The 23,445-nt window shown below is 54.4% G+C and overlaps 1 protein-coding gene and 1 long non-coding RNA gene across 4 annotated transcripts in view; one reads left to right on the top strand and one right to left on the bottom strand.

The window, feature by feature from the left end:
* PARN (poly(A)-specific ribonuclease) overlaps nucleotides 1-23,445 on the bottom strand; it is a 242,520-nt gene that overhangs the window by 27,254 nt on the left and 191,821 nt on the right. The gene's annotated exons all lie outside the window — the stretch shown is intronic.
* On the top strand, nucleotides 10,672-20,871 carry LOC138917011 (uncharacterized). Its single transcript, XR_011424333.1, has 2 exons — nucleotides 10,672-10,853; nucleotides 19,797-20,871. It is a non-coding gene; the product is annotated as an uncharacterized lncRNA (long non-coding RNA).

The raw sequence follows: 23,445 nt of genomic DNA, 5'->3' as shown, positions 1-23,445 counted from the left end.
CCTGAGCTCTTACCTTGTGGCTTTTCTCCTCCCGGCCACATGAACACTGATTTACACTAAGGGACACTAAGTTGAGTGGGAAGGCTGGGGACATTTCGGCCTCAATCAAACATGAACGGCCATTCCCTTCCTTCCACGTGCGAGACACCAGCCACCCAGCAGGTACTACAGGTGTAGCCGCTGCCACCGAAGCCCTAGATAGCCAAGGCTATCCTTTCATCCCAGCCCCTCGTGGCCCCCCAAACATGGTAACTGGATAATGTGACGTAAGACCCCTCTCTGTCTCCAGGCACCAGCTTTGATGCTTGCCAGCTGTGCCCTCTTGGGCAAGTCACTCAACCTCTCTGACCCTCAGTTTCCTCATCTGAAAAATCAGGGTGACAAAAGCCCTGACACCCCGGTGTTCATAAAGGTCTGTGAGTGCCGTGCGCAGAGCCAGGCACAGAGAACACACTGGAAAATGAAGCCACTACTGCTGTGAGCGTAAAGCCTAACTTGGCAAATTTCCCGAAATACATTTTATTGGGTTTTCCTTTCGACCTACAGAAGCAATATATGGTCCTTGAAACAAGCCAAACAGCGGAGGTGGATAGAGAAGGAGCTCAGCTTCCTTCTCCCCGCTCACTCTAACCTCCCTGTCCCCCCACACCCCCACGGGCTCCGGGAGCCGGTAACAGCTGGGGCGGTTTTCCTTCCAGACCTTTCTCCTTGCACAGTCATCTGTTTGCATATTTGTGGTTTATTTGTTTCATCTCTACAGAAATGAGCTAATTCCATTCGTATTTTCCAGGGCCAATACAATAGAAATGAGCTCCGTTCATTTCAGCAGCTTCCTAACGTTCCCCCTTGGTGACGGGCCTCGTAGTTAAGGTGCCGGCTGCCTCCCCTTCGGGTGGGTACTGAGGCTGTTTCCTGCCCATGCTCATGCGCCTGTGCCGCATTGACGCCCCAGGATCACCTCCTCACTTCTGCAGGAGAGGGTCCCCAGTGAGTGGTTATGGGGTCAAAGGGCACGGTTTTGTGTTTTTTTAATGAAAATGTGCTGCTGAACGAGTCTCTGTTGAGTGACTGAACCATCCTGGGTGGCCCAGAATTTATTCTGCTGTCTCCAGAAGCCAACAAGCATCCTGATGGCTTCCCTGTAGGCAGACATCCATTCTAGCCAACCAAAGGGACATGGTTTCACCCACCAGCAGGCAAAAGCAAGCCCCCCATCCTACTTTAGGAGCTTGAGAAAGACCTGGAGAAGCAGGGAGACCCAGAGCGAAGGTGGGCAGTGGAGATGACCCCAGTTCTGGATTTTCACAGGGCTTCACTTCCCGACACAAGGCTGGTCTCGTGGCTGTCTCCAAGCTGGACACAGATGAAGGCACATACCACCCTTGTCAGTCCTCTGGGGACAGGCGGTGGCTCCAGCAGCAACACAGACTAGATGAGGAGACGGCATGCAGACAGAGCATGGGGCAGAGGACTGCCTGCCCCAGGGAGCCGGTGGTCAGAGAAGCCTCTGAACAAGAATTCTTTGACCTGAGCTGGCGTAAGCTGAGCGTTCACAGCGCCCTGCTGCACGAGGTAGCTAGCACCCTGGCACGGAAGAGCCCTCACCCCTCATTTTACAAAGAGAGAGACTGAGGCACGACCACAGGCAGGTTGCTGGATCTCCCTGTGCCTCAGTCTCCACATCTGTAAAATGGGGAGAGGAGCAGTACATCCCGCCCTGCAGGTTTGCTGGAGGGAGCCTTGTGCCCAGGCGGGTTACAGCTGGTGCTGAGAGCTCCTGGCCCCTCCCCATCTCCACTTCCGCCATCTTCCTTGTTGACCATCCATGAACCTCTAGGGGCCTTGATCCTCTTGGCTCCAGGGTGTCATCCTTCACCCTACTGCAGCCCCCAGCCCCAGGGCTATCCCCTGGTCCTTAGTGTGGCCAATAACTGGCAGTCATACCCTCACCAATCCCCCAATTCCATGCTGGCCCTCTCAAACTGCCATATCCTGCCTATCGAGCTCACTTCTCCCCCTGCTGGACCCTCAGCCCCCAGAGCAGCAGCTGATGCATAGTAGGCCCGCAGTAAATGTGTGTCGGATGGAGGAATAAACAAACAAATGAATAAATGTTTGGCGGCAGCTACTACTAACAAATGAGAATTGTGTTACAACACTAGGCACGTGGCATAGGAATCTGGGGGGAGGGTAATTCGAAAGGGGGTGTCCACAAAGGTTTTCTGGAGAGATCAGAGCCAGGCGACGGAGGCACCTAGCACAGAGTAGGTATTTAAGCCTGCACTATTTCATTTCATCCTGCCCGGGGAGCAGGGGAGATGAGGAAATGAGCCAGCCAAGGAGTAGGGGGGCCAGGGAGGTGGGCAGGGAGGGGATGGGTGGCAGGGGGATATGGAAAGTATGTGACCTTGACAGTACAGTTGCCAAGACAGCGTGTGCCCACTGTCATCCTGGGGCCCCCAGCCACCCCAAGCACTAACCCTTTGCTGCTGGGTCACGGGAGCTCCAGAGTGGGGCCAGGGTGGCTGGGGTGGTGAGGGCGCTCCAGGAGGTCACCGGGCAGCAGCTATTGGCTGGAGTGTTTCAGTATTTCAATATTTTAACAAGAGCGACCCAAGCGAGCAGTGTGGCGAGAGAGAGCCAGGTAGAGGGACCGCCTTGGGTAAAGGCTTTATGCCTAGGGCCTTTGGTAGCTGGCCAGTGGGGCCTATGGGAAACCCAGACCTCCTGGCTGTGGTTCGTAGCTCAAGGCACCCGCCTGGCCACAGCTTGCTGCCCTGGGAGCTCGCTCCCTGGCAGCGCCCTGGTGGGCTCAGCTGCGCCCTCCCTGGAGGGTTTATATCTGGGGTGGTGGCTAAGAACAGCTGAGGCCAGGGGCCACGCTCTGAGTCTCCAGGTGGCTCCTCAGAGCTCTGCGCACTCAGAGGGGGGCCCTGGAGGGAGGTCACGCTCCAAGGACGCCCCTGGTGCTCTCTGTCTATGAGGCTGCATGGGAAGGGGCCTTCCCTGGAGCCCAAGGCTATCAATGTGCCCGAGGCATCCACTTAACGGACAAATGGTTTGGGGAGGAGGTGAAAAAGGGTGGAGGGCACTCGGTCCCCTGCTCTGGTTTGGGGCAATGCCCCTGCTGCCGAATGAACGAATGGATGGCTGACATTTCCCCGGTGCCAGTGCTTCCCTGAGGATAGAGAGGATGGATGAGGAGGGAGCCTCCTGTGTCACACCTGCAGGCCTGGAGATGGGAGTGGCGCGTGGCTGGAGGACCCTGGGGTGGGGCGTAGCAGGGAGCGGGCTCCCATTTAACAGTCCTGGTGGGCTGACTTCCAGAGCTTCTCCCCGTCATCGTGACACCCCTCCCCTGCCCAGCCTCCTGGTAGCTCTCCCTAAAGCCACCTCCACTGGCCGCCAGGAACCCTCCTCTGTGCTCTCCTCTGAGAGCCCAGCTCCTCCCTGTCCGCAAGGCCTTGGCCTCCTCTCCCACCGGCCGCTCAGCCCTGACTCCAGGCCTTTGCCTCTGCTGTTCCCTCTGCCCACAGCTCTGTTTCCAGGCTCTCCACGTGGCTTCTGTCCTTCAGGACTTGGCTCAAATGAGATGACCCAGAGAGGCCTGGATGACCGGTCTCAGGGAGACCCCCATCCACCATCTGCCGTAGCTTTTTCACAGCACTTAGTTCCCTCTGGAATGACCCGGAAGTGGGTCCTTGCCTCTCCACAATCTGGGCCACAAGGCGTCCCCCCAGGAGACTGAGCGTGGGGAGCCCAGGGACGCGCCTGGGCCCCTTCACACGCCCTCCCTGGACTGGGTGTGACACACGGCCCTTACTCGGCGCTCGGCAGTCACCGTAAGCAAAAGAAAAACCGTCCCACGGCTGGTTTGAGGAGAGGACCAGGGGCACAGGGCATGACCTCCAGGTCACCACGTTGTCACCTCCAATAGCTCAGTTTCTCCCACCCCTAGAGGGCAGAGGAGCAGTGACCCTGGTGAAGAGGAGGTGACAGCACGTGACAAGGAAAGCAAAGTGCATGTGCCCATCACCAGGCAGCCAAGGACAATCACCACCATAGGAACTCTGAGCCCTCTTGGATATGCCAAAGACCACCAAGGCTGGCCCACAACGGGAACTGGCCACCTTCTCTGGGCTTCTGTCACTTAAGGCCAGCTTCTCGGTGGCTGCTGCCCACACCCACGGGTAGAGCTCCAGCCCAGCAAAGTGAGTGTCCTGGCCCCACTCGAGCCAGTCTCCTGCCCTTCGTGTCCTCAGACGGGCTCCAGCCGCACACAATGCCTTGTCTCATTCATTCGTTCATCCATCCATGTATTGAGCATCGCCATGGTAAAAGGGACTTGGCACACGTGACCAAATTAGAGATTGGAGGTGGGAAATTGTCCTGGGCCCCATCTCATCACAAGTCCTTATAGGAGGGAGGCAGGAGGCTCAGAGTCAGAGAGAGAAGATGAGAGGATGGAAGGAGAGGTCAGAGTGGAGGGAAAATGCTGCGTGGCTGGCCCTGAAGATGGAGGAAGGGGCTGCGAGCCAAAGAATGCGGGGGACCTTGAGGAGCTGGACCAGGCAGGGAAAAGGATTCTCCCCAAGAGCTTCTAGAAGGAACACGGCCCTGCAGCCCTGTTTTAGACCTCAGACCTCTAGATTGTAAGATAATAAAGTTGTGTGGTTTTAAGCTCCTTCCTTTGTGGTAATTTGTTCCAGCGGCCACAGGAAACTACCGCAATGGTCTAATGTGGGGTGGGGATGTCCAGCCCGTAAACCCCACCAGGACCAGCCACCTAATTTGTGAGGGGCCCGTGCTAAATGAAAATACAGGCCCCTTGTTCAAAAATTATTAGGAATTTCCAAACGGCGATGGCAGGGCTCTCAACCCAGCACAAGGCCCTTCTGAGCGTGGGGCCACGTGCGACCGCACAGGTTGTCCACCCACAAAGCCGGCCGAGTCCCATAAGGAACTAGTTCATTCCACTGGTGAGATCAGGCCATGAAGCGAAAGGACAGGGCCCCTGGGAGCATGTGACAGTGAATGCGACCTGGAGGAGGGGGTGAGGAGAGCTCTTTGAGGGGGTGACACTTGCTTTGGGCCAGATAAAGGGGAGGAGGTAAGAGCACTCTTGGAAGGGGCAACCGCAGATGCAAAGGCCCGGAGGCAGGGAAGGGCTTGCTTCCATGCTTCCTCACCCGGAGACAGCTGTTCTCTCTGTGAGCAACACCCTTTTCTCCTCCAAGACGCAGCCTTCCCTCTCTCCAGGGCACCTTGTCTTAATTTCCCAGGCTGTGGACTCAGCACCTCCCTGCCCCAATTAACAATAGCATTTTGTCCTCATTCTTTTTAATGTTTACAAACAAACTTTTTATTTTGGAAAAGTTTCAGATTTACAGGACTGTCGCAAAGACAGTGCAGAGTTCCCACATCCTTCACCCACTTCCTTTAAAGCCAACGTCTTGGGTAACTATGGTACTTTTGCATGAGACGTGAATATCAGTCATTACTATTAACTATGCTCCAGACTATATTCAAATTTCCCCTGTTTTCCTGCTAACGCCCTTTTCTCTTGCAGGACCCCATCCAGGGGACCCCATTGCATTAACTCCCCCTCCCATCCTAACTGTTAATACCCGAGTGTTATGACGTGCTTGACCTCAATGAATTCTCACAACCACGCCCCCCATTTTACAGATGAGTAAACTGAGGCCCAGAGATGCTAAGTAACTAGAAGTCCTTCGAGCATCACCCCCCCCCCCCCAAATCTGGTTCCTGTCTCATCATCCCAGAGCCCTCCACGATGTTACCCAGGGATGCTCTCTACTCTACTCCACGGCTTCCCAAACTGGCACCGCGTATGATCGTTCCTCCTGTATTCTTTCTTTGCTTAATATTTTTTATTTAAACCAACTCATTTATTTTTTAAACCAATAAACAGTCTTAAAGGACTCATGCCACGGCTATCACAGTGGGAAGCCTGGTCTATTGGCCATAAGTGGAAGGTGACTGACAACAAGGATGAAGAGATGTCATCAATTCCAGCAGGTCCTGGGGTCCAGGCTCTGGGCAGGTGAAGCCTCAGGTAAGTCCTTCTCCCTGAGCCATCCGAGGGATGGAACCCCTCTCTGCTCCGACCAAGACCCAGACTCTGTCCTCAGGGGTCACTGGCTGGTGGGGAAACCTAGGTGGGTCAACATAAGCACAAGGCAGTGAGGAAGGGACCCAGCAGAGGTAAATGGTAAACACCTCCCCGTTTATTAAGCACCTACTGCATGCCAGGCGCTGTGCACCTCTCATTAAGTCCTTGAAAAACTGGTCCTACTTATTATCCCCGCTTCACAGATGAAGAAACCAGGGTTCAGAGAAGTTGCATCACCAGCCTACAGACACACAGAAGCCAGCGGGACTTGGACGATGCCCCTTGCCGAATCCTGCCCTGTCTACCTTCTAACCATCTCTAACCGGTTGCCCAAGTGTCTCGCCAAGATAACTGGAGCGTGAGGCTGGGTTGTCAGTTCCCATTCACTGAACACTCACCTCTGCCAGGCCGGTGCCAGGCAGCTGACAAACTGTGTCATGTGAGCCGGTAACAACCTTGGGCATAGGTGGTGGAGTTCTCCCCAGTTCACAGATTAGGTAACCAAGGAACAGAGAGGCCAGCTCTCTTGCCCAAGGTCACACAGGCAGAAAGAGTGCCATGACCAGGACTCCTCCTAGACCAGCTGGAGCCCCGAGCAAGAGGCCTCCACCCACACATCTGAGGGCCCAGCTGTGCAAAGACTCACAAAAGAGCCGTGGAGCATCTGATGACCCCCCAGCAGCAAGCACAGCTCATTGTAGGCAAATCAACTAGGAAACTGTATCTTCCCCCAAAGGTAAATTCGGGAGTGATATTTGACTTACAAAAGTCTTCCCGAATGAGCTGGCCTTTGAGGATGAGTATCAATCCCCTGGGCCTTTTCTCCTTTTCCTTCTTTCGAAGCAAAGAGCTGGCCCTGTTCACTGCCTCCAGAAGTGCCACCAGCCGAACAGGGACACTGTCTGGGCCTCTGTGGCTTGGCTTCCGAAGGCCTAGGCCAAGGGGCAGCCAGCTGCAGACTGAGAGCCAAACTCAGCCCACTGCCTTTTTTTTAATTGTAGTGAGAATGCTTCATGTGAGAATATGAGATCTATCCTCTTAACAAAATTTTAAGTGTAAAATACAGTACTGTCAACTATCGGCACTATGTCATACGGCAGACCTCCAGAACTTTATACAACGAAACTTTATACCCATTGAATAGCAACTCCTCTTCCCCTCCCCTAGGCCCTGGCGACCACCATTCTACCCTATGCTTCTAAGAGTGTGACTATTTTATTATTTATTATTTATTTTTTTTCTTGGTGAGGAAGATTGGCCCTGAGCTAACATCTGTTGCCAATCTTCCTCTTTTTGCTGGAGGAAGATTGTCGACAAGTTAATATCCATGCCAGTCTTCCTCTATTTTGTATGTGGGATGCCACCACAGCATGGCTTGATAAGCGGTGTGTAGGTCCGTGCCCGGGATCTGAACCCTCAAACCCCAGGCCACCAAAGTGGAGCATGCGAACTTAACCACTATGCCACGGGGCCAGCCCCCGAGTGTGGCTATTTTAGATTCCTCATATAACTAGAATCATAGTGTTTGTCCTTCTGTGACGGGCTGATTTCACTTAGCATCACATCCTCCAGGCTCGTCCATACTGTCTCATATGGCAGGATTTCCTTCTTTCTCATGGCTGAACGATATCCCATTGTGTGTATATACCACATTTTCTTTATCCATTCATCTCTCCGTGGGCACTCATGGTGTTCACACATCTTGGCTATTGTAAATAATGCTGTAATGAACATGGGAGGGCCAACAGCCCTTCAAGATCCTGATTTCAATCCCTTTGGATAATTACCCAGATGTGCGATCACTGGATCAAATGGTAGTTTCATTTTTAATTTTTTGAAGCCCCTCCATTCTGTTTTCCACAGCAGCTGTACCATTTTACATTCCCACCAACAGTGCACAAGGGTCCCAATTTCTCCACGTCTTTTCCAACACTCGTTACCTTTTGTTTTCTTTAGAACAGCCATCCTAACAGATGAGGGCTGATAGCTCACTGCGTTTTGATTTGCATTCCCCTCATGATCAGAGATGTTGAGCATCTTTTCACATATCTGTCGGCTGTTTGTGTATCTTCTTTGGGGGAAATGTCTATCTAAGTCCTTTGCCTAGTTTTTTAATTGGGTGGTTGTTGTTTTGCTATCGAGTGGTAGGAATTCCTTATATGTTTTGGATATTAACCTCTTAGCAGATATGTGGTTTGCAAATATTTCCTCCTATTCTGTAGGTTGCCTTTCCGCTTTGGTGATTGTTTCTTTCGCTGTGCTCTTTTTGTGAATAAAGTTTTATCGGAACACAGCCGTGCCCATTTGTTTATATATTGTCTACGGCTGCTTTTGACCTACAATGGCGGAGCTGAGTCACTGCTACGGAGACCACAGCCAGCAAAGCTTGAAATACTTACTACCTGGCGCTTTACAGAAAGTTCGCCAACCCCTGTCCTGGCCCTCAGGGGCTTCAGGGAAGTGAGGTCAGGGTGCCACGTTTGGGCCAAAAACTCATTGTAAGCATTAGGGTAAAGACTACACTGAGTGAAGGAAGAACAGGAGCAAGGGGACACCCATTCTGACACTTGAATCAGAAGGAGCTCAAGAGGGACAAGGGATGACCCTGACCACAGGGTCCCAAGCAGCCCCAAACTCCCAGATCTCAAGGGGCCCCTGATACCCTCCCACATCACCTGTCTGGGTCAGGACCAGAGGACCACGATGTCAACTCCACAAGGTGGGTTAATCCTGAAAAACTGAGGCAAAACTGTCCCATCAGGCTGGCAGGATGAAGGCTTAAACAGAAATTAAATGGATTTACACAAAACTCGAATTCCAACACACCTGAGCCTGGAGTTGTGTCCTACGCCTACCCAAGTCCGCCTTATTTTACAGAGCAATCAAATGACCGAGTTATACTGGCTCCTATTTCAGGAATGTCTCCACCGGGTGAAGGCAGACACACAAACAAGGTCACAGGTCCCTCTGTCCCTGTTCCCTCCAAAGTGACCGCCCGCCTCGCCTTGTCCTCACGGGCTCCTGCCCCCATTTCAACAAAGTGAGGCACAAGGGCTGTTTATTCAGTGAAACCAGCCCCCAAAGTCATGGTGGGTAGAACCTTCTGGAAAAAGCCATCACTGGGCAGAAAGTGAGATGGCCTCTGAGCCAAGTGCTGTGGTCAGGCATGCTGTGTGTTCACTGCTTGACTTTTGGCATGGGTGCTCTCTCTGCTGGTGTCATCAGTGCAGCATGAGGGTGGGGGGCAGTTGTGGGGTGCCCTGCAGACCTACACCCTGGGCTCCTCCTTCTTAGGGGTTCCAGGAAGTGGAGCCAAAGGGTCAGGCAGGGCCAGAGGCCAGAGCCAGCTCCAAGTGGGACTCGCCATTCTGCGTCCTCATCTACAGCCCCAACAAGCTAAGTGACGCCCACCTGCTTTAATGCAACCCCTGCCCTGGCTCCCAGCCCAGCCACACTCTGGATCAAGCCTATGAGGCCTCCCCAGGAGCAAGAGGAGGGAGAGGAGGAGGGGACCTTACTGTCGCTTGCTTAACAAGTGGCTCCCATCAGGCCAGGGCCCCTGAGGCAGAGGGAAGACACAGACACCAGACAGAGATGGCTCACGGCGGTTCCGGGGTTCACATCCTGTGCCCGTTCCAAACTGCTTTCAGGAAGCCCCCCGCCCCTACCAACTCACTCTTGTCACCTGCCTACTGCCTGCCAGGCACTGAGCACAGTTGAGCTCCCTGAATCCTCCCAACAGCTCAAGGTTGGAAGTGATATTACCCCCATTTCATCAATAGAGGAACTGAAACAGAAAGGTTGAGTAACTCGCCCAAGGTCACACCGCTATGAGAGGCTGAAGCGAGGCTCAGTGTGACCCTTGAGCCCAAGCTGCTGCTTTAAAACACACTGTTTTAAAGATGCTACATTTCTGTTTAACTTGCAATTTTGAAAAGAAGTAAGTTCACATGGGTCCAAAAAAAGAAAAAAGGCAATAAATAAGTCTGTGTCCCTTCCCCTCTTAGTGTGCCCCAATCACTAAGTTTCACCCCCACCTCAAGTAACATTTAGTCACTCAGTGGGTAGCCAGATTCTTTACGCAAATATAAGCTAATAAAAATATATATTTATCCCTTCCCTTTTCTGCAAAGAGGTATATTCTATATGCTGTTTGAACCTGGCTCTCCTCGCCTAATAAAGCTTGGACATGTCCCTCGCTGCTCTTTACAGCTGCACAGCACAGTATTCCGCTACATGGAGTGCGCCAGTTGGTCTACTCAGCCCCTTACTGATGGGCGTTTAGGTTGTTTTCAATCTTTCGCTTTTACAAGTTGCAAAGGATAACCTTGTATATAAGGAGCGTCCCGCAAGCCCCAGTTTATCTGTAGGATTATTGTGGGGCAGCAGCCTCGCTGGGTCACAGGGTTCCTGCATTTGTAATTTGGACGGATATTACCAAAGGAGACCAGGTTCCGACGCAGCTGGGATTCCAAACCCTGGGGCGCCGGTGGGAGCCCAGACCCGGCGAAGCACCGCCCCCGGGGCGTGGCCAGGGCAGGGGCGTGGCCTGGAGCGTGCTGAGAACCCCTCCCCCTCGGCTGCCTCCTCTCGCCCTTCCATCCATCCTCTCACCGTCTCACCCCCACCTGCTCCCTCTAAATCTTCCTGTGATGGCTGAACCGCCGTGGCAGCACGTGGCCTGAAACGCACAGCATGAAACAGCACCCAGCCGCAACAGGTGAGGAGAACAGCGGGGGAGGAACGCCAAGAAGGGTTCAAAAGGAGCAAAATGGGAAAACATGCCGGGGAAGGGAAGCCCCCGCCACCCCTGTCTGTCCCCCAGGGATGACCACGTGCAAGGGGGCGAGGTATCACTTACTAGACTTTCCCCGACTAGCTGAACCATTAAACTAGGACAGTGAGGCGCCTGCCACGTACTCGGGGCATTTTCTAATCAGGAGGGTATTCGTGGCAGCCCTCCCCTGTGCCAGGGCCCCGTGCAAAGGGTTTCACGTGCATCCTCCCAGTTACGCCTCCCAGCCACCCATGAGGTCAGTTCTATTATTACACTGCTCCTCTGTCCTCCGGAAGAGGACCAGTGAGGGAACTGCCAAGCCCCACGCTCCGCAGAAAGTCTGTGGGGATCATCGGGGCCACAAGTCATTAGCAGGACGTTTCAGGGAGGTAGGTAATGGCACTAAATCTATTTATTTGGAAGGATTCTCAGGGCAGGCCAAATTCCCATTCAGACTCCCACCTCCTGTTACAAAAGCTTTGGGGACAGAGAAGGATTGGTGGGTGAGGGTTCCAACCCAGCTGTTCTTTTATGATATGCGTGGATTTATTATTATTCGATAAAGTGAATGCGCGCCTATGACCGGAAATTTGGAACGCATGGGGAGAAAATGAATCTAGACCCACCACTGAGGGGGATGCCTCTGTTAACATCACCGTACAGCGGCCGTCAGCCTCTGTTGTCAGCACGTGCGTGTATGCTAATATGCTAATTGAAATACAGCATGTGCAGAAAAGTGCATGGATCATCAAGGTATAGCTCAATGAATTTTCAGAGTGAAAACTCCTGCGTCATGAGCATTCATTTCAAGAAACAGAATGTGGTAGGTTGAAGTCCTAATGCCAGGTACCTGTGAATGTGGTCTTATCTGGGGAAAGAGGGTCTTTACTGATGCAATCAGTAAAGATGAGGTCATGCTGGATTAGGGTGGGGCCTGATCCAATGACTGAGCTCCTTATAAGACGAGACACGGAGACACACAGGGAAGAAGACCATGTAATGATGGAGGCAGAGATTGGAGACATGCGGCCACAAATCTAGGAACATCAAGGATGCCCAGAAAATACCAGAAGCTGGAAGAGGCCAGGAAGGATTTCTTCCCTAGAGTCTTCAGAGGGAGCATGGCCCTGCCAACACCTTGATTTCAGCCTTCTAGCCTCCAGAGCTCTTAGCGAATCAGTTTCTGTTGCTTTAAGCCACTCTGTGGCAATTTGTTAAGGCCCCCAAGGAAACTAATACATCTGGTGTATATGCAGTTTAATATTTTTTCTGGTTATAAAGGTCATATGAGTTCACCTCTCACCTGGACACATGCTCCAGCTTCTGCACTGACCTACAAATGTCGCCTCCTGCAGCTCAGGGACCACTGTAGACATATTGGATGATGTCACCACTGAAAGCATTTCATTGGTTCCCCAGCATCCCTGTTGTCTGACTCCTGCACCCTCCAACCTCATCTCATACCTCATTCCCTGTCCAGTCATGCAGGCCACCTTTCAGCCCCTTCTCCTCTCTTGCCTCTGCTGCCACAGGGCCTTAGTACATGCTGTGCCATCTGCCACAGATGCCCTCACTCTCCCCAGACATGTGCCCAGCACATCTTCATCCTTCAGATCGTAAACTCTCCCCCATCCCACTATATCGTGTACCCTTGTAACCCTAGTGCCCTCAAGACCTCTCCTTAGGGTGTTTGGGGGAGGGGCTTCCAGTGAACTATCTGCAAGGACACTATTGCTGGGGTCCCAGTTCTGCTTCCCCAGCTCTCATAGGGGACACCTCCTCCTTTGTCTACCACTGGCCATTGGTCCCTAGGGCCCCTTCTAAACTTCCCCCACATCTCACCCCTCCTCACTACCCATGGCCACCACGTGCTATTGCGATAGTGACCCGGGCCCCTCTATTCTCACCCTGGGCTGAAGGTACCCCCTCCCTTACTAAAATCCCTTTCATTGCTCTCTGTTACCAACAGGTAAGTTTCTAACTCCAACTTCCTGGGCCTTCCCACAAGGCCACTTGGATCCAGCCTCCAGTGAGCACTTATGGCACTGGCCCCCCTCCCTCCAGCCTCAGCCCCAGTGCCAATTTGCCTCAGTCCCCCTGTCCCCAACAGGCTGGAAACCATCTGTCCTCAGTGCCTTCTCCCTTTGTGATTTCTGTTCCCTTTGCCTGGCCCCTTTCTCCTTTGGGCTTCGCCAGGCTAAATGCTCACTTCATCCTTCACAACTCCCACCGAGGCATCACCTCCTCCAGGAAGCCTTCCTGATGCCCCAGGCTGTGTTTTCCCCGAGGCAAGAACGGTGGTTCAATTTCTCTGTGGAACCCCCAAAGTGGGTACACAATGAGCATTCATCACATAAATCATATCCCAAAGACAAGGCCTGTGATAAGGAAGAATCAGGTTTCCATTACATATCCAAATTATAGTGACTTTGCGGGGATCCCACCAGTGTCAAAACTTCATCCAAGCTGCCCGGGTCAGGCTTCACCACGTGTGCCCAGGGCTGGGGGCTCTGCCTCCACCAGTCACAGATGCTGCTCTCTGCACAGCCCCCAGGCCCATCTTCAGAGCCTCTGACGCCCACCTGTACACACTTCCCATCTCCCGCCCCCCAAGATCCAGGCCCACGACACCCCAGAGCCTCAGAAGGTCCCTTCTCCCCCGGCTCTGAGGCTTCCCTTCCCCAGGCCCTGCTCGCTGGCCAGGATGGGTTTCTTCCTGGGCTGAGGGGCAGGGAGCTCACTCCCTAACAGGAAGCCCACCCCTCCCGTGAGGAACGGTCAGGCCTGCCAGCTGAAATAAAGCCCAGTGCGCTGGGTCCCAGGCCAGCTCTGACGTGTCACAGCCAGGCTCACTGGGGAGCCAAGAACCCCCGTGGGAGGCAGCACAGTCCCTTCTCGCTTGACCTTTACCATCTGAGTCCCGCCTCTCTCCACACTTTACTCCTCACGAAGCAGGATGCTGGGGAGTCCACCCTCTGTCTGAAAGGGCAGTCCTGCTGGATCCCAGCCCAACCCCTAACAGGCTGGCATGTGGACGTAGTGCTGGCCTATCCTCCTGTTGTCAGGAGAAGACACATGTCCACACTTCCATGTGAAATGGCCCTACTTTAAGATTAGACTCCAATTTTTCAGATCTCCAAGTGGGTGGACAGGAGCCCAGGTGATGGACCTCGGGTTCCGGACCTAAGCAGGGATCCATAGAGAGGTTAGCCATCTGGCTTTCCCAGGCACCGCCCGTGGGAGGTGCTGGGACCAGCCAGGAAGGGGCTCAGTGGGCAGCGTGAACATTTGGAGTTCTGTCTGGAACCCAAAGGCCTGGAGTGGGGAGACAGAGCCGAAGGCATCATCAGCAGTGACTAAGCGTGCCCAGGGTTCACATCCCTAGAAAGGTAGCGAGGGGTGGTGCTCTGAGCAGGGGCAGGCGGGAGGCATCTGTGGTCTGCGTGGATTTCCTCACCCTCTGTCTGGGGAGGTGACACTCTCAAGAGCAGATTGTCAGGGACAGTTTCCCAAGCCGAGAAGCGAGAGCCGCCTCCCTCCTGACAAGACCAGGCAGCCCAGCAGAGGGAAGGACTCCAGGGCAAGTCTGTGCCCATCTCGGGCAGGGCCCCAGCAGGGAGGGAAGCAAACCTCAGCCCACGTCTGCTCATCACCTGCCCTGTGCCTCCCCGGGGACAGCTGTTACCAGCAGGGCCTGGCTCATCAGCAGCACTCAATAAATACTTGTTGGCTGTACAGCTGGCTGGCTGGCTAGGTAGGAAGATGGACAGACAGACAGATGCATGGATGGATAACGGAGGGATGGACAAAGAGATGGATGGCTGCATGATGAATAAATGAATGGATAGATGGACGAACAGACAGGCTGATGGATACAAGGCTGGATGAATGAATAAATGAATACAGGGATGAATGGATGAACAGACAGACAGATGGATGCATGGATGAATGAGTAGATGGATGAATGGATGGGTAAATAAATGGGTGGATGGGTGGATGGATAAATTGATGGATGGATGGATGATGAATGAACAGACGGACAGATGAATGGATGAATAGATGGGTGAATGAATTATGAATGGATGGACAAACAGACAATGGATACATGGGTGGATGACTAGATGGATGAATGGATAAATGATGGATGAATGGACAGATAGTTGAACAGATGGACAAATAAATGGATAGATGGACGATGAATGATGAATAGGTGAAAACGGATGGACAGACAGATGGATGGATAGATGACGTTGTAAATCTTTAAGGATAGAGAAGGATACTTTGCAGACCCGAGGTGCAAACTGGGCATGATAGAAACAGCCCAGGCTTAAGGTAAACCTCAGCATCCAGCAGGGAGACTGCTGTGGAGCGTGGTTTGGGCAATCATTCTCCTGGGCACAGAGAGAAAGCGGAGGGCTGTATGAGTACTACATACCTCCAGGCCTTCGCCGGGGCTGTTCCTTTGGCCTGGAACACCCTTCTCCCCTTATTTGCCTGCCTGACTCCCACGGTATCTCTTACAACTCACCTTGGGCTTCTGGGTCTCAGGGAAGTCTCTGATGGGCCCTCCACCCTCTAACCTGGGCCAGGTTCCCCCAACAGCACCATGCAGACCACCCTGGCTCGTGCTCGTCTGTTCACTCCTGACTCCCCAGTGGGTTGTGGGCCCCTCAAGGACAGAGAACATGCCTGGCTCCCTCTCTGTCCCCAGTGCAGAGCGTGGCACACAGTGGGCTCAGGAAATGCCACTGAACCAAACCAAGCACACGGAGGAGATTCTGTGCCCCACTCCCCCAGGACACAGATACAATGTAATTTGATCAGAAACATACTTGCCCTACTCAACTTTAAAAAAAAAAATCGGTGGGGCCAGCATGGTGGCGTAGTGGTTAAGTTCACGCACTTGGCTTTGGCCACCCGGGGTTTGCAGTTTCGGATCCCAGGCGTGGACCTACACACTGATCATCAAGCCACGCTGTGGAGGTGTCCCACATACATAAAATAGAGCAAGATGGGCACAGATGGTGGCTCAGGGACCATCTTCCTCAAGCAAAAAGAGGAAGATTGGCAACAGATGTTAGCTCAGGGCCATTCTTCCTCACCAGAAAACAAAACAAAACCAAAAAATACCTACACCCAACAACAACAAAATCAGAGCCACAAAAGAGAAGCAGGCTCAGAAATAAAAATACAGAGCTCCAAACCTATGGTCTGACAGAACAGAAAAGCTCCATGTTTACATGCTGTCTCATGGCTCACAAAGCCCTGTCACATGAGTCAACTCAGCAATCCTGTCGTAATAGCCATCTATGCTACGTGGAAACAGAGGTCCCGAGCTACAGTGACTTGCCCAGGTCACACCGAGTGCTGGGATCAGGGCCAGGGCTGGGGCCTCAACTGCCAGTCCACTCGTCCTCCTTCTGCCCACTGGGTGTTTTTCAGGTTACGAATCTGTTGATGGCTAGGCGCCCCCCAGGAGGGGAAAGACTGATTCCCCCACACGGAGGAGAGAAGGATGCTCAGAGAGCCCAAGTCACCTACCTGGGCTCACACAGCTAGAATGGTAAGCTGTGAGGTTAGGGTTAGGAGAAGGGCTAGTCTGGAACCTTAGGCCAGGCAGAGGCTTCATCCCTGGGGCTCCTCCAGGGCCACCTGGACCACCGAGGACCAGATGGTCGACCTGTGCCAAGTCGAGATATCTCAGAGCCCCAGGCTGCCCCCTCCTGGGCAAGACAAGGCTCCAGAGCTGGCGAGACCCTTCTACCTGGCTCAGCCGGGGGAGGCCCCGGTTTGGGTCAGACGGCATCCCGGCTCTGCCACTTGTGAGTTGGGCTCGCCTCTGAATGCAACTCTCTAAAGCGGTGGTGGTCACGCCGATCCCGTGAAGCCATATATCCAAGCCCCAGCCCAGTGCCCGGTGAACAGTAGGTATGGCCATCCTCGCCGCCAACAGCATCTTCCTGACACCAAAGCACCGCACAGAGGGTGGGGGCACAGAGCTTTCCGCGGGGAAGGATGAGCAGCCAAGAGCAGATTTTCTGTGCATTACCCACAGCTTCTCAGGCTGACGGGGAGGACTAGAGGTGCCAGGGGGCAGACGGGGCCAGGGGGAGCAGGGCGAGTTCCCCGCAGCGGTGACCGAGGTGCCAGGGAATGCTGGGCCACCCATGGGGGCCGAGGGGACCCAGCTAGCCACAGATCAACAGCTCCATCTGTTGCAAAGGTCAGGAGGCAGGAGCTGGGGCAGCCAGGCAAGGAGAGAGAGGCCAGGCCCCTGGGGCTGGGGCTGTGCTCCCCCCACCAGGTTCTTCTTCCCCAACTCCCCTGCTCTGTCCCCTGCCCCCAAGACATTCAGCACTAATTCCTGCCCCCCCACAAGGGAGGGTATCAACCACACAGGCATTGGACCCGCCTGGGGCTGGATTTGAATTCTGATGTCCCCACTTGCCAGCTGTTGCCCCAGGCAAGTTGGTGAGCTCTCTGAGCTTTAGTTTTCTGGAAAGCAGGGACTAAACAGCCTCTGTGGGAAAGGAGCCTAGCACAGCACCTGGTACACAGGAAGTGTGCAACTGACACAGGCCGAGCACCCAGGGCCAGCCTCCCTGGGCTCCGGCTCACAGATGCTTCTTTCCCAGGCCCCAAGCCTGTACAGCCACTCCGGAAAAGAGACTGTCCGTTTCTTAAACACTAACCGTAAACTGAGACATTTATACAGGGCCACTCCTGGGTGGGCATTGATCCCAGAGAAACGAAAACTTATATCCACACAAAAGCCTGTCGCAGCTTTATTCACAACAGCCCCAAACTGGACACAGCCCCTCAGGAGGTGAACGGTTAAGCAGACTGAGATCCATTCGCATGGTGGATTACTACCCAGCCATAAAAAGGAATGACGTGCTGATACACGAAACAACTGGGATGAATCTCAGGGCTTTATGCTACATGGAAAAAGAGCCAGTTTCAAAGGTCACATGCTATGTGATTCCATTTTCACAACGTTCTCCAGTGACAACGTTATAGAGATGGAGACAGTATTAGCGGCTGTCACGGGGACAGGGTGGCGGGTGGGACGTGGGGAGATCTTTGTGGTGGTGGTGAACTAAAGCCACACGTGTGACGAGATGCCATGGAACTATACACACACACACACACCCTCTCTACCTATGTCAGTTCGGGGTTCTGATATTGTCGCATAGGTATGTGAGGCGTAACCCCTGGGGGAAACTGGGTGAGGGGTACCCTGGACCACGCTGTCCTGTCTTCGCAATTCCCTGCGACTCTCTAATTATTTCAAAATTAAGTTTTTGAAAAAACAACATGCGTGCGTGGCGTGATGTCTACAATTTGCTTTCAAATCCTCCAGCCAAATGGGGAAAAAGCCAGAGAGGGAGCCCACAGGAGGTGATAAAACGAGATTGCCAGACGTTGCCGGGGATGAAGCCGAGGGCTGGGGATGCTGGAATCCGTGTCTGGTCCTCTCGACTTCTGTGTGTTTTTGAAATTTTCCGTAAGAAAGATGTAAAATGAAAAATGCTGATAGTCGGGGAGGCAGAGGTGGGGGGTTGGGGGCAGTGCGCGCCGGCCCAGACCCCTGCGGGCAGGCGTGCCCCGCGAACGCTGACTCACGCTCCGTGCTGGGCCCAGGAATTCTTCCAGACAGCTGTGTGTGTATATGTGTGCATTAAAGGAAATAACACTTCGCCACCGGGGTGGAATCCAGCCATGCCAGGTCACACGTCTATCAGGCCATCTGCAGGGAGGGGCCGAAAGGGGTCCAGGGCTGTTTTGAACTGCCAGAGAGAACTTTCTGGAAACTGGGGGTGGAGTGGGTGACTGAGATGGTTCCTAACAGGGAAGACTTTCAGAAGGAGGTCAGATCTACAGCGCAGTTTCCCAGGGTGGCCCCAGAGACTGAGGGGGGAGGAGCCAGCACTTAGGCCATGGCGGGGGTCGTGTCACTGGAGGGGAGGGGGGACCCCTCAGTGTGCCTGGGGGGCGGCCGTGCCAGTCCACCCTGCCTGATTCCTTCAATGGCATTATTACCTCAAGAGATTTTTCAATGATGGTTTGACCTTGCGGGAAGTCACTTTTTGCTCTGAACCTCCATTTCTGCATCTAGAAAATAGGTGCAATGACAACACAAGTCTCGCAGGGGTGGCTGTGAAGGTCAAGTGAGGAGGCCACAGCCCTGCACAGAGCTGTCTCAGGGCCAGAACCTGCCCTATGCGCGTTAACTCCTTCCGTCTATGGCCCTGTTACCACCCCCATTTGCCAGAGGAGACACTAAGGCACAGAGAGGTTGAGTAACTTGCCCAAGGTCACACAGGCATTAGGTTGGGAAACTGTGATGGAAACCTGCCCGCAGAGCACTGAGTTCAAGGCCCCTGGTAATGTCATTGTGATGATGGGTTTAAGTTTTAAAGCGTGTTCACAATGAAGCGCTTGTTGGGAGGGAAATACAGGGTAGAGAATGTCTCTCGCTTCCACTTGAAGACCTGCCACCAGCTGGAAAGATGGGGACTGGAAGAGCCTGGCTGGCCTAGGCCCCAGCCCCCAGTCCAGGCCACGACCAGGGAAGCTGGAGGGCGGGGGGGGGGGAGCGGAACGGGGAGGGGGCCCCCAGCCCGGCCCACCACAGTGCATGGCCTTCTCAACGTCACATGTCACAGAAAAGCAAGGGGACAGCAGCAGGGCCTTCATGGCAGAGGGGAGGTCTCCTGGCTGCCAAGCTCGGAAGCAATGCCCCCCTTGCTCATCATTGTGCAGCTCAGCCTCAGTTTCCCCCTCTGTAAGATGGGCTAGCCAGGCCTGCCGCCCAGGTGGCTTTGAGAAGTGGCCCGTGCCCACGGCATGCCACAGCCCTCCGTGACTTTCCTTCCCTCCCAGAGCACTTCCTCACAAAGAAGAAAAGAAAGCCACACGCCCAAGAACAGGAGAGAGGAGCAGCCAGAAGCAAGTAGAAGTGATGTCTCCAGCCATGAGGCCCGCGGGAACAAGCACGTGAGTCCCACGCACATGGCCGAACCCCCGCTGCTCCACTTCCTCCTGGGGCCCCCTCCTCAGTGAAGCTGGGGCAGACGCGGGACTGGAATCACATCCCGGGATCTCTGGAGCTCTGGTTTCACAGACACTGTGAGCACCGGGTGCCGAGTCACCCAGAGCCTTGGTCCATGGCTCACGACAAAGGAAGCAGGGTGACACAAGGATAGTGATGCCCTGGGGACGGCGCAGAGGCCTGTCTACCACCCATGCGTCCAAGAACGAAGGCTCCCCGCGCAAGGGGGTCCCCGGGGTGGGGTCGAAAGCCTGCAATTACTGCTGATGACAACCTTCGGGCCAGCTCCATGGTGCGGTTTATGGAGACTCTGAGCCGGACACACAGAGGTTCGCTGCGGGATGAAAGGCCAGCTGGAAGGGCATGATGGGCAGGGGACGGGCACGGCCTGGGAAAAGGACACAAACGCACGAATGTCATCAGTCTGGGCTGGTGGCTGCTGGGTGCCATCCTTCCATCCCGCGCCCACTGCGTGGGGTCAAGACTTGTCCGCATCCGGGGAAGGAGTGACCACAACACCCTGGGCTCCTGGAACCGCTTGTCCCCTCTAAGCTCCCACTCCAGCCTCAATGGTCCATCCTAACATGGTTCCCCATGGCCCCCAGCAGGAACCATAAACTCACATGCCCTTGGGGACCAGGCTGGGGACCAAGGAGTGAAGGAGGCTGGAGGGAGACAATAGGGAGTGGTGGAGACTGTGAACAACGGGAGACCACAGGCCCCTGACACTGGGCAGCTGTCACTCAGCTCCAACTCGTGTTCGTCATGCAGGACTGTGGGTCCAGGGCTGCCAGAGTTTTCCATTGTTCGAGTAAGTCAGAAAGCTGGATTGTTTTTAATCCTGATTTCTAAATATTGCAATTCCAACAAAACAATAGAAATCTAGGTGCTGTACGAACCACACAAGGTTCTCTGTGGCTGGCTTTGCCCCTTGGCCTCAGATGAAGTGGAGCCCTGGTGGCCTGGTCCCCGGCCCCCTCTCCAGGCCCCTCTTCCCTTTCTCCTCCTCTCCAGGAATCTTGAAGTAGCAGCAACTCCCTGGACACAGCCAGGGAAGTTTCCAGCTTCCTCTAGCATCCCTCACCCTCGGACCCTCGCCTCCTAGAAAAGCATCCTGGGATCCCCAGGGTGAGGGAGCTCAGTTCCCTCCGGCCCCCAGAGGGCCTCTACTAAAAGCATGCAGCACATAGGGGGCCTGGCCTAGTGGCATAGTGGTGAAGTCCGGTGCATTCCACTTTGGCGGCCTGGGTTTGGATCCTGGGTGCAGACCTACACCACTCATCAAGCCATGCTGCGGTGGCCACCTACATAGAAAGTAGAGGAAGAGTGACACAGAGGTTAGCTCAGGGACAATCTTCCTCAATCAAAAAAAGAAGAAGATTGGCAACAGCTCTTAGCTCAGAGCAAATCTTCCTCACCAAAAAAAAAAAAAAGCATGCAGCACATGGGGATTGAATTAACTTTCCTCTATTCTAAGCCACTGCTGATCTGATAACAGCACCTAGCAAGATATATATATATATATATCCTGGTTCAAATCCCAATTAATCCTCAAGGCCTACAGGTCCAATATGATGTGGCTGCTGGAAACCTCTCTGAATTTTACCTCCTCCCTCATTTCACTCCACAAAAGCCTCACTGACCTTCTTTCAGCTCCTCAATATGTCAAGCTCCCTCCTGCCTCAGGACCTTTGCACGTACTGTCCCCTCTGCCTGGAATGTTTTCCCAGCAGGCCTTGCCACAGCTTGAGCTGGTGAGGTGTGTCAGGGGGAGTTACACCCCTTTCAGCACACCCCAACCTTATTCCTTTGTAAAGTGACGCCTTCATCAGCTTCAAACCACCCAATCAGGCCAACATCACAGGCTGTTTTAAACCTCAGGGCCTTTGCCCAGGTGGTTCCCTGAGCCGAGGATGCTTGTCTTTAGACCCTGTCTTTCACCTCCTTGGAGAAGCCTTCCTGTGAGAACTCTCCAGGGCAGGTCTCCCCAAGACCCAACCCCAGGTGCCCTCTATCCCGCCGCCTTATTTTCTTTCCTTCTGGAGCGCGTGGCTCCAACAGTCTCTTGTTGATGTGCTCCTTTCTCCCCATCCCCTGTGGACGTCCACACAGCCAGGGCTTCACCTGTCCCCTTGCCTGCCGCCTCCCGGGGCCCCCGGAGCACCTGGCCAGCAGTGGGTGACCATAAACACATGTTTTGCCAAGGCCATTAAACAGCACACTAGTCAGAGGACATTCAGATTTCAGAAATTATTCACAGCCGAAAGAAAATATGTCTTCGAGGGAAGGCAGTGCTGCGTCTGAAATACGTGCCTCCTCGGCAGCCCTGCGTCCCACGAGGGCGCCCCAGGCCTGGCCAGGAGCCACCTCAATGGCCCCACGTGGTGCCCCGGTTTCCAGGCCAGTCCCTCGGCGGAGGCTGAGTGTGGGGCTGAGGCAGGGGCCCCACAGGCAGCTGCTGGGTCCGAGGGCCACTCCGTGGGCTCCGGGCAAACACTGCCTCGTTCAATACCCGTCACAGACTCAGGAGGCAGGCGGCGTTGTCCTCATTTATCAGACGAGGAGCCTGAGGCTCAGTGAGGCCAAGGGTCTCACACCCAAAGGCACACAGCAGGGAAGGCTCAAGACCGGGCTCCCCGTCTGCCCTCTGGGGAGGAAAGCACCAGCTGGCCCCCAGGAGCCCCCACGCCACAGCCCCAGCCGCGGGCCCAGGAGCAGCTCGGTGTGGCCCCGCCAGGACGGCCCCAGAGGGGGTCCCGTGGGATATGCTGATTCACACGCACAGGGCACAGGCTGTGGAGCTGCAAGGCCTGGCACATGGATGGCGCTGCTCGCAGGGGCCAGTCTCTGGGGACACGACCTTTGTCCCTAGACCCAGGGGGGGCTGCCCTTCTGGCTGGGCTCCAGACACTTTCTGCAGAAACCAAGGATTTCCAGACTTCAGTCAGAAGCTGGGAGATACACAGCGCCTAGGGCTCCTGAAAGGCAGCCGGCCCGTCTCTGAGTTGACCCCAACCTCACCCCATCTGTAAAGCAATAGCAGCCCATCAAGCCACCCAATCGGGCTGACATCATGGGCTCTTTCATACCCCAGGGCCTTTGCACAGGCTGCTCCTTCTGCCTGGAACAGCTTCTCTGCTTTGTCCCAAGATTAACTCCTTTGCAGACATTTCCCCCCCAAATTTCCCTGACCCCTCCCCACCTCCTTCCCCTGGTAGAATTAGCCCCTATGTACCCAGTGTCAGTTCCATCACAGCGCCTCTAAAACTGGATCCCATTCAGCAGTGCACACATCTGCACCCCTTGGCCATGTGCCTGACACGGGAAGGGGTCAAGGGTGTGTCTGTCACCAAGAAGAGGCTCCCATGATGGAGAGTCCACTGTGTGGCTGCCAGGGGATGGCAGGCCAGGTCTCCACACTGCCCAGAGAGCCACGGGGAGCCTCCTCCTTCCTCTGGTCTCTCCCCGGGAACCTGACCC

The sequence above is a fragment of the Equus caballus genome, chromosome 13, assembly GCF_041296265.1.
Source record: "Equus caballus isolate H_3958 breed thoroughbred chromosome 13, TB-T2T, whole genome shotgun sequence".
Classification (NCBI taxonomy): domain Eukaryota; kingdom Metazoa; phylum Chordata; class Mammalia; order Perissodactyla; family Equidae; genus Equus; species Equus caballus.
Note: the sequence above shows the minus strand (reverse complement) of the source record. Positions and strands in the feature narration are given on the sequence as shown.